At 46.3% G+C, this 11,531-nt stretch overlaps 2 long non-coding RNA genes across 2 annotated transcripts; both read right to left on the reverse strand.

The window, feature by feature from the left end:
• Positions 1-368: 368 nt before the first annotated feature.
• LOC128137839 (uncharacterized) lies at positions 369-4,852 on the reverse strand. The gene is made up of 2 exons (XR_008233871.1): positions 4,626-4,852; positions 369-739 (listed from the first exon to the last, which is right to left on the reverse strand). It is a non-coding gene; the product is annotated as an uncharacterized LOC128137839 (long non-coding RNA).
• Positions 4,853-6,002: 1,150 nt separating this feature from the next.
• Positions 6,003-8,341, reverse strand: LOC128137850 (uncharacterized). The gene is made up of 2 exons (XR_008233882.1): positions 7,754-8,341; positions 6,003-6,976 (listed from the first exon to the last, which is right to left on the reverse strand). It is a non-coding gene; the product is annotated as an uncharacterized LOC128137850 (long non-coding RNA).
• Between the last annotated feature and the right edge of the window lie 3,190 nt (positions 8,342-11,531).

An 11,531-nucleotide genomic window follows, 5' to 3' on the forward strand; every position in this document is an offset into this window, starting at 1 on the left:
TTCGTGAGCAGCAGAGGATGGGAAGATAAACCCCGTGTTCCAACAGCAGCAATACAAAAAAGAAAAGAGGAAAAACATGAAAGAAGGTTCTATTTGGTAAAAAAAAAAAAAAAAAAAAAAAAAAAGGTAAAAGCTGCAGGTACAGCGGGGCAGGTCCCCCCCCATCCCCAGCTTTACCAGCCAGTTGCCATAGAAACCTGTTAGTGCACAGCTCTGGGGCCCCAAACGCTGCAAACCTCCTCTGATGCCAAGGAAACCCATCCCTCCACGCCGTGCTGTGGGAAGGTCTCCCCTTCCCCACTCCGACTCGGGTAACCGGAGTGTGGATAGCTGCAGAGTGCTGAGCTCGGATAGCACAGTTTCCTAGATGGTGTTTTGTGTTATTTATTTTAAGTGAGTTACAGGCAATCTTTCATTTTATCTCTGTATGCCCATATATGAAAATAACATTATGGGCATAATTTTCTGGGAACAGACTTATACCGCAGTGCACTAGATAAAGTAAATATTGTACTGATGGAAAAGAAATAACAAAATATTAAAGGAAAATCAATAAATGCTTTAAAATCTCATCCTTCAGCCGTACTTAACTTTGTTTAGGCAGGTAATAAAGTTCCCACAAGCTCTGAAAGCGGGCACGCTGCGGTGCTGAGCTGACCGCACTCACTGCTGGAAGCGGCACAAGCTGGAGAGGGGAGCAGATAACCTTCTCATAGAGATGTCAGCACTTTCCTGGTGCCTAGCAAAAAGCATTAAAGAGAGGACCTGGGGTTTTTTTATAACCCAGGCCTATATTAATCAATAATTAGCATTCATCTGAGCACCTCCAAACTGGCCCATTACACTGACTACTACCAGCTGTAATGCTGCTCAGGCTGTAGGGCAGGCAAAGGAACCCACCAACACTTTCCTAATTGTTCAAATAAACAGACCTTAGCTTTTTTCACCTTTTTCAGCTGGAGATATTCAGGGTCATCTTCATTTTCCAGATGAGGAGAATGGCAGGGGAGCATGCTGGGTTTCGGCCGCAGACCCCTCCTGCCATACTCATTCAGAATGAAGGAGAAGCTGCTGAAGTTAAATGCTTTTATATATGCCAGTTCTCTTTCAAAAGTGGGTCCAGAATTAGGTTAGTAAGTCGATATTTACACACAAGATGATGTGCCCTGGTTTTCCAAAGTGCTGAATACCCAGCCCAGAACTTCCCTTGTGGGGCTTGAAACTTTATTTTCGGCATCTCATTTTATGGAAAGACCATCTGTAACAGCTAGCTCTAGCTGCCATGTAATTAATTCCAAGTTACATAAGCCACTCATGAATAAGCATTATTTTTCATACATTAAACTTGCAGAGACAGGTTTCAGAACTGAATTGGTATTTAGCGAGGTAGGCCTCAGAAATTGTCAATTAATGCTCCTTGACATTTTATAAGTATGTTAATTTATATTAAACCTACTGCAGCTAACTTTGCATAAGATAACACTGAGCCTCAGTCATAAACTAAAGAGAGTTATGCAGTTCAGGAGCATTATGGCTGCCCTTTATCATCTTTTTGACATAATGCACATTGTGTATGCAATGTAGTGAAGATAAACACATATATAAAGCAGGCAATTACCTCAGTTCACACAGACTATCATATTTACGACCATTTGCGGAGGCTTAATATAATTCATTTGCTCTAGGTGCTAGAGCAAATACATCGTTATAAACCCACGAGCCAGGCGATGAGAGGCAGGTATCAAGATTTGCTGCCATCCAGCTCAGTCAGCAAAACTTCGTTACTCCTTTCAAAGGCGGTTAGCGGTGGTCGGGGGGAGACTGACGGGAATTGCTGGGTTCGGAGCCGCTCGCTGCCAAGCAACAGCAGGGAATGCGGCCAGGACGGAGCAAGGAGAGGGTTAACTTTGGCTCCAGAGATTAAAAGACTCGTTCATTCGAAAGGCATGTGTTCCCCGTGCGCGGACCACGGCAGGACGTGTTTTTGCGAGGAGCTGGCGTGGTGGCAGGGCTGAGCGCGGCCGTAGCTTGTCCCACTCCAAACGCTTTCCTTCCCTCGGGCTCAGGGATCCGCCACGGGCTCAAGAGGACGGAGAGCCAGGTTCGACGTGAACACGAACACAGGTGTCTGAGCAGAACACAAGGAGACGGCGAGGGAAACGCAGGAATCGCGCGTTCCCAGCGCTGCCCACGAAACGCGGTGCGATTACCGCTGGGGACAGCTCCGAGCTGCTGCTGCTGAGCTGGGTTTGCTCTTCGGCTTCCAGCCCCACAAACACCTTTCGTTAACGATGGGGGACGGCTTCCCCAGATCCTTAGCCCAGTAATATTGGTACATTACATATGACTAATCGGGGGCAATTAAGGCCTAATTACTCTTTCTCTGTTGTGCTCGCTGCAATCGCTCACAGCGCTACGAACGAGCGAAGGGTGGGCAGGCGAACGTGCCGTTTGGGTTTCCTATCATTTCACACCCGATTTGATCTGATGCAAAACAGGGAAGGCAGTAAAGAATCAAATCAGAAAAACCAGTTAACCTCACAGATCATGAGAGGTTATATCACTCAAAATGCAGCATTTCCCACATTCTCACTTAAACTGGTATCAGCCTGTCTGACTTGAATCCCAAAGACATACAGGCTGTCCAGGCACATATCTGGGACTTGACAGCATCGGGAGTTCTAGATGAATGTTTAGTAAATTTAGTTTTCGATAGATATTTCCAGAAATTGGAAGCATTTGGGGGTTACATCTTCAACAATTGTCGTCTATTCTTTTCCATAACGAATATGAGTGATTACTTTAGGAGATAAAACACATGCAATTTCTTTTTTTAAAAAAGATCATAGGGAGTGGTAAGAAATGTATTACACAAACACAGTGAGAAAACCAAAAAGAGAAGGGCTGTTCTACAAGAAACACAGCTGATACCTTGATATCGTACCACTTTCGGAAAGGAAAAAGGGGGGATAAATTAAGCACTTCCTTCTGTAAGTAAGTTTTAAAGTATTCTGATTACAACAGCTCCCACTAGCACCATTCCTTGGCAGCAAAGAATAAAATCAATAATGAACATCAACATTTCCATTTTGTTTAGTGGTTTCGTAACTCAGCCATGAGAATCTGCTTTTCACTTACAGCTTGGCCAAGGGTGGGCCACGACTAACCCGGCTAGAGCTTCTCCAGTTGACGTACCCAGGAATTGCTCATTTATTGATTAACAAAGAACAACACGGCTTCAAAGGTGATACTGTGGTGTAATTATTTTAGAGAAACTATAAAGCTTTTAGGACTTAGGGCTTGATTTGACTAATGCTGCTGGAGGATTCAATAGAATTTAGTATTTAATGGTCATCTAACATCAGGACGCTGTTTTCTTAATCTATCCTTGAATATTAAAATCTCAAAGTAAAGACTAATCCTTGTTCCCAGGGGTTTAAACAGATAAAATAGAGAGAAAGTAGAACACAAAACCATGGTCCTACAGATCAACGATGCAGTGAACAGACACCAGGCTCTGAGGTCATTGTCTACAGCTTTTCCCACCAGAGTTTTCGGTCTCTGCTATAAAATAGTTTCCTTCCACTGAATTCAGAGCAGTGCAAAACTTGTCTCAAGTCTATCCCCAGCATTGCACCTGCCTACGCACAAATAAGCCGCCCCTGCAGTAATCCATGCCTCGAATATCCATCGATTTCCATGTCCATACAGCTGCCCACATCTGGGCAGTGGTTTCCTGCATTCACCACTCAGCTGATGGGACTGGCAGTAGAGGATTGCTGCAGCTCATTATAACAATATTGTTTTCATATTTCTAGATATTCCACCCTTGTACGACAGAAATCATACCAGAAAAAGCTAACTGAAGACCTGAAATTTGCCCATGTTGAGGCAGAGCAGTCTGGCCCTGTTTCTCTATGAACATGTGGAGGTTGCCAGTGGTAAGAAATGACTTTTTAGAGAAAAGGTGAGCAGCAAGTGCTGCAGCCAGGAGAGGCAAAATATGCTAAGCCTACTGTACAGCACTGGCTTCTGTGATATTCCTCTTCAAAGCCTAATAAATATTTTCTTTCAGAAAAAAAGTAGGACAAAAGACTACAGTGTTGCAGTGCTGCAGTTTCATGAAACAAATAAATATGGGTCAGTGGAAAATTCACGCTCTTTTCCAAAAGCTTGCCTAAGTTCCTGCTAAACACTCAGAAAAGCAGCTTTGCAATTTCACGGAGTTTGCGTGGTGTCCCGGGGGACCAGCAGAAAAGGTGGGATGTGGTTTTCAGCTGACAGCCCCCCCCCCCCCCCCAGGCTCACCGGCTCTTGGCCTGGCTTGGAGGTTGTCCGTGCCCCCGTGTCCGTGTCTGTGCCCATGCCCGCGGCAGTGCTGCGAATCCCACTCCTGGGTGCAGCTGCTTACGCTGCAGCTGAAGTATGTGAGCGGCTGGGTGGGCCATGGTGCAGTGCGCTGCCCCGATCAAACCTAAGGAATTTTTGTCGACTGGGGCTCAAACACCTGGCACCAGCTCAGGGAAGTATTAAGCCTATTCCTATTTCCCTTTAAAATACCACTGTTATTGTTTTTTTGGTTTTTTGTTTTTTTTTTTTTAAATATATAATGAAAACTTACATACTCACTTAAATCTGGCACTGAAGAGCTGTTTTCTTCTCACAAACTGCCATCTGCCATATTTTCTGACTCAGAGAACGCTTTCTGAGAGGGGCAAAGCGAGTATAAAATCTGAGGCCACAGCAGGCTACTGGAAGCTGGGCTGAGCTCCCCAGAACCGATACGCTGAGGAAGACCAAGTGACACGAGAGGCTGAGGCCAGCCAGAGCATCGCTGTTCTCTGCCCCCACCGCCCTCCTCCGGCATGCACAGACCTCGGAGTGGGATGGCGGTGCTCCAAGCAAGAGCAACAAAAAAAGAAAAAGAGATTAATATTCTTCTTACAATAGTTGCAGATTTTCCTAATCCCATGTCTTCTGGGCCACCTTGAAGGTGCTGAGTCTGACGAGCCTGGGCTAAAGCAAGCACGTTTCATCAGAGAAGCCCAAGCTGTCTCACGTTGTGGGAGCAAGCAGACCTTTCTGAACCACTAATGAGCAAATAATTCACTTTCAACTACAAATAGACAGTCTTGTGTAAACTCACAGAATAATCCTACGCTGTACACGAGCCAAAAGCAATAAATGCTCTGCGCCATGTCTTGACAATAAAGCTAATGTACATGGCTTGCTTCATCAGAGAGCGCAGAGCCTTGTTAGCTCAAGCATCCTTCAGCAGAATTTCAGAGGAGTTGGATTACACTCTATAAAAGCCCTGGCACCGTGTCTGTTAAATGACATGGCAGTTTTTACACTTACTGCGACCACCGGAGTAATTTCCTTCTTTGCAAGGCCACACTCTGTAACACAATGCTGCTGAAGAAATCAATATTATCAGTGCTCCACACCAGCCTGTGTGATGCTTGGGCTCTTTTGGGAGGTTCAACAGCAGCGTTACCCTCTCCAGCCCATGCAGAATATATTTCAAATGTAACATACTGCTTACCTGGTGAAGCCATGAATTTGCGACAAGAAAACTTCACGGCAGTTCATGCTGGCCAGCTGAATTCCCTAAGCGAGGGATAACAAACAGAGCGGTAGTGTCTGGAGGAGTTGAGAAGAGTTGAGCCCAATAAAATCTTCAGAATACAACTGAGACTAATGCCTCAATAAGACTGCCATTTGTTTCTCAAACATGGACACTTTTCAACACACAGTGTAGGACGGATTATACAGATCACCTCAAGGGTAACGTGGGCATTTGTGAGGAAAGAAGCCTCCTCCGTTTGTAATTGCAGGAACGAACAGATACAGTCACTGTGTACCACAACATGAATCACCTCCCAGTGTCCTTGGGTTTTGCCACACCTCTATTTTTGGGGGAGAGGGACAGAAGGCTTAACAAAACACTTTTGGGTTTTTTCCAATGAGAAAATAAGAACTGGTACCTTCACGATAAATGGATATTTGTATAGAAAGCCATTTATTTGGAGATGAAATATTTCCAGTTCTTAGAAAAAGACCTTTTTTCCAGATTCCACGTCTGCATTTCATGGTTCCCACTCTCTCACCCTTTTTACTGTCATTTCCCCCACCGAGAAACACTGAGGGAGAAAAACAGCATGAAGAAGAAGTTCTGCCCAGATTTAAAATAACAGTACATTCAGAAAAGCACTCATTTTTTGAAGGGCAACTTTTTTCAGACAATTTTCCAACAGGAAAGACAGAGATATCTGCAGAAGGTTAAATACTGTTGGTGTAACCAAACTCTGTTTCTTCACCAGTTTTATTGCTGGTTTTGCGATTGCTTCACCGTAGCCAGTTTGGGTTCAAACCCCGACAATTTCAAAGTTTGGAAACGTACCAACCGAGGGCTGTTTGGCTCCTTTCAGAGCAAGGACAGCTTTGAGAGCTGGAGGTCCAAGACCTGCTGGGCTGTCAGAGCCCCAGGAGATCCCACAGGGCTGGAAGCCCTGGTGGTGGTTGGGAGAGGAACAAGATATGGGTTACAAACCTCAGGGCACCCTCCACGCCGCTGATGTGCAGACCCACTTTCTGCATAGACACGGACCTGGTGGTACCGATGCTTTGGCTCCTGTCCATATCTAAACCACACAATTCTCCAGAAATTGAGATGTCCATCGTGTCCTGCCCCGCGGCGCTGAGGCTCGTCGTTGTCCTCCCCACCACGGGTGCCGGTGGGAGGAGAGGTGATCGGCAGCGCGACAGAGGAGCAATCAGGAGGAACAGGTCACAACAGACAGCAATCTGGAGACTGTAAAAATGAATAGTTTGTGTTCCACTGATTTTGATGTGGTCGTATCATCTGTGAATTACATACCCAGCTATTTTTCCAGTTAGCCATTATTCTGTCAGGCGATCGGCTGCCAATTCCAGCCCTCCTAACCATATGCACGGCTGTAAACCTTGAAAGCAGCTGTCTCCAAAGCAAGCCAGTTCAGGAAGAGTAGGGAAACAAATTACATAAAAGCAGATTAACTTCTTTTTAACTTCCTTCAAAATATTTCTTCCCCACAGCCTCCGTAATCCCATTTTTTAAGGGAATTTGGTCTCTTTATTTGTTATACTTATCAGCATGACTTGAATTTAAAGCTTTATACTTCATATTTCTGCCCATGGACCTGTTGCAATTATAATCCTCAGCCTTTTCAATGGTGGGAATGGCTCTTTGAGCAGTGTTCAGCCTGGTACACTGATACTTCCCACAACACAAAGACAACCAGGGCGCTCTTGGTGCATTTAGTTGAGCAGCTCCTCAGTGGGCAGTGGCAATATTTGGACAGTCTTGGGGGTTTTATTGTTTTCTCTTTTAACTTCGGACTACTTGGATATGTAACTCTCGCTTACCATCTCACAGCTGGGCAGGCGAGGCACCAAACTGGCAGTGCCTGCCAGCCACAGCCTGGGTTTAACCAGGACTGACGAGATGGAAAGATACCACATAAGGACATTTCTAACAAATACAATATTTCATAAGGTTTCAGAAAGTGTCATAATTTCTTCCTAAGAAAGCCAGCTATTTAGAAGAGACTCCTAAAATAATGCCAAAATGCTTCTGCGTGCACACTGGTCTTCATTATCTAGCTGAAATACAATAAACCTAAATGTGACGTACCCTCTCACGTCCTCTCCGTTCTGCTCTAAAGCCTTTATCTTACTGTCTGAAAGACAAAAAATAGAGATAACGGCTTACCAGGTGCCTAAATAAGTAGGAAGCATCCCTGCGTGGTGGGTGCTGCACACCAATGGCAGCGTGACCACCAGCGCGAGGACGGGGCACCCCAGGAGCCGAGCGGGGTCTGGTCACAGCTCGGGCACCCCAGGGCTGCGCGAAAGGTCACACCACTTCAAATCAGGTGATAAGGGCTTTGTTTAGAGGACGTCGGACTTTATTCCTATGTTATTGCGAAGAAGAGGTCAAAGGCGAAGGTCAGGCGACGAAGGTGGACCAGCCCTGGTGTGGCACCACGGGAGGGCGAAGAGCACACAGAGCCCTACCTAAAATTAGGGTGCAGCGTGGGAAAGCGGGGGTCCTGGGGGACACATTGGCGAGGTCCCAGTTACGAGCAGGAGTGCAGTTGGAGAGTGAGGAGGATAGCGGAGGAGATGGTCTTAGGGCCACGCTTTAGAAAGGCAGAGGGGGCTCAGAGGTGGGCGCAAGGGCTCCTCGTAGCTTGTGGCCGAGGTTTCCTTAATCTGCCCTCTCTAAAGACCCCCTTCTCCTTTCCTTACCCAGAGAAAAACCTCGCGGCTTGCAGGAGTGCTCCTCTACTGACCTGGCCCTGCCTTCCCCGGACCGCGGGCAGCCCGGGGCTGCTGCTCCACTGCCGAAATCCCACTGGGAAGGGCTCTGCGCCACGGAGGAGCCCCGAGGAAGGAGCCGGGCGTCCGCCCCGTTTCGCTCTGCCGGGCTCAACGCCCCGGGAAAATTGCGTGCAACGTGGGAGGAGAGGAAGACTGGTCCCTTTGGGGAGAGCAAGAGATCAGAGAATCAAAAACTGAATGAGCTCCCTGTGCCCTCTGCAATTAAAGGGAACTTGAAAGAGTTTCAATTTGGTGATATCATTAATTTCCCCTCTTCCTCCTCCCTCCTGCTGCAGTTCAGAAGAGTCTTTTTCAACTGTTTATTGACTCTGTGATGAAAGACTGAGCTGAAGAGACCCTAAGAAAAGGAAAGTTTGAAAAGTTTTCAGCCCTTTCATCAGTTCTTTAAACAATGTTCTGAAAAACATGAGAGAAAGACTGTGTCTGAGAGAAATACTGTAATTAAAGCTGCGTGCAGTGGGCTTTACTGTCCAAATGTGACTTGAATACTTGCAGCCCTATGTCATGTGAAGATTTGGTTCGCAATTTTGTCACAAACAAGGCTGTTAAGAAACACATTTATACTTACTCATTTATTTCCTTTATTTGCTAAGGAACAAAATTGCTTTAAGTACACTAGCTAGGTAGGAAACATAGCATATTATAGCTTAAAAATAAATGTGTGTGCACAGAACATGCATATGGCATGAACCCAGGGATTTGGGGGAGCATGGGATCAAACAGTGTGCCAAGCACCTCCGAAATAAAACCTGAGCACAGGGCACCCCACACCTGCATGGGCTCTCGTCTCATCCGAGGAGTCTGTGCCTGTCAATGAACCCACAGCAATATTTTTTAACACGTCTACCTTATTCTGCCAAAATTTCCATCTTTCCCAAGACCACACCTGAAAATTTCTGCCCTGTGTTTCTTTTCCTGTAATTCCTTGCAACCTTGTCCTGTAGCTGGAGGGCAACTGAGTCTTGATAACTCACAGGATGGTCCTGTAGATGATGGGAGCAACAGAGGGATGAGTATCACCACCAGCACACCCACTGGTGTAAAATGCCCTTGCCTGGGTCTACTCAGACAACACAAACAAGCGAACGGGAAGAGCTGCCACATGTCATTTTTCATGACTCCTGAAATGGAAGAAATCCTCAGAAATACCCTGGGCCCATCAAGTTCCCTGGGCACAGTGTGCCCACAGAAAGGATCAAAGACTTCAAACAACTCCGTTTCATTGGCACAGATGGATCAAAGCTGCTTTCAAAGTCCAGCCAGCCAGAAGGCAGCGACAGTGACGAGTCCCTGATCAAAAGCACGCGGGCAAACGCATGTGGCTTGCCGGTAACCTCTTATCAGAGCTTCATCGTGCGACAGCTTTGTTGTCATGGCAAGAGGCGAAAGCCTGACAAGGGACTACTCGCTCCTGGACGTGGTGGTGGAGGAGGAGAAGGGACAGCCACGTGCTCCACAGCTACTCACGGGGGTCAGTGCTTGCAAGTAGCTCCTGGCTTCTCACAATTACAATTAAAAAGGGAACCCTCCAGAATCACAGACCACGTCACCACGCTGGTGTGAAGACACCATGTGGGAATCCCTGGGGCGAAGCTGCTGGCCGGTTGCAAGCTGGCGGCCTGTGCCAATGGTGACCATCTGGCCTGCCTTTGGGACCTGCTGGAGATGGCTCCTCTAAGTATTAATTTTTGTTGAATAAAGCTTTTCTGACATACTGTTTACATCTGCTGGAGTCTGTTAGTCAACTGATACAGCGCAGTGCTGAAGGCACCTGACATTTGGCTACCGTCCCCAAACTTGGCATTAGTCACAAGCAGGGAGCACGAGGGAGGAGCATGAACTAAAAGGATGATTGAGATCCGTGGGGCAGGACTGAACAGAGCAGGAAGGGATAACACGGTAATCAAATTAGAAAGCAGTCCTAATTGTTTCAGCAATCAAAAGCAATGACTCACCTTATCAGGCAGCCAACTAATACCATCACAGACATTTTCCTTGTTTATTTTCTTGTCTTCTCACACTAGAAGGAGAACGTGGGGGATCCCGTTCCTGGCCATCTGGCATTAGTGTGAAAAATACGGTAAGAGATATTGTACAGTTGTCTCAGTAACTCCCTTCTAGATGATAAATTCACACGTTCTCATGCTCTTTGATTTTTTTTTTTTTTTTTTTTTTAGTCTTTACTCACCCAGACTACAACCCTAGGAGATCTGTCCCTTTACAATCCCAACCTCAATCAGCTTACTTCAGGTGCCTTATTAAAACTGTGGTTCCCAGAGAATAATTTTGACTCAGAATTGAGAATTTTATACACTGGAGTCACGGGCGGTGGGTTTGGCCACTGTTCACGCTTTCTCCTGAAGGCTGCCTTGAGCATCTGCCCTTGGTGGGACTCAAAGCACTGGTAGCTGATGGTGTAAGCTCCCCACACTTCTCATGGACTGACCATCAGGGACAAGCCAAAACTTGGCTTTGTGGTTGGCAATACTACATTTTTGCACTAGTGGCTTCCCTAGCACTACAGATTTAACCCAAATGTGGTATAATTACATAATCGCACTGCTCTTTGAAAGCCACGGCTGTCCCAAAACCTGAGTAACGTTCCAAGGTCAGCCCAAGATCCCTGACATTTCAGGCATGATGCTCTCCTTGGCACCTGCAGTTGTCTCCAAATGCTCTTGCATTTGTCTCAGAAAGACTGAAAAAATGAAAATAAGCTCCCATCGAAGTTTGCTTCTCCTTCTCTCGTACAAAGCTGCTCCGTAAATTGCCCTCAACGCTGCTGTACAAATGAGGCAGCTGCTGAGAGCCTGAAGAGCACCGCACGCATGGGAAGCAGTCTCCTAGCAATAAGGAAGATGTAAAAGCCCTCAAAATAGCTCCTCCTTCCATTTCTTTTCAGTGACTCATCCTGTACAATATGGTTTTGGGGGTTGGGTTTTTTGTTGGGTTTTTTTTCTTTCGCTTTCTCACAGCAAAACCACTCACACCGCGTGTGTCAGGTGAAATGAGGCAAGGAAAAGGGTGCATGCACCGCCTTCATCTAAGAACACAGGAACATCCCAGGTGTCCCACACGAGCTGAATACATTTTACATTTTCTTGCTGACACAAGAGAACAAGCTGTAAGCGCTGCAATGATTTGCA

This window comes from Harpia harpyja, chromosome Z (genome assembly GCF_026419915.1).
Source record: "Harpia harpyja isolate bHarHar1 chromosome Z, bHarHar1 primary haplotype, whole genome shotgun sequence".
Taxonomy (NCBI): Eukaryota; Metazoa; Chordata; class Aves; order Accipitriformes; family Accipitridae; genus Harpia; species Harpia harpyja.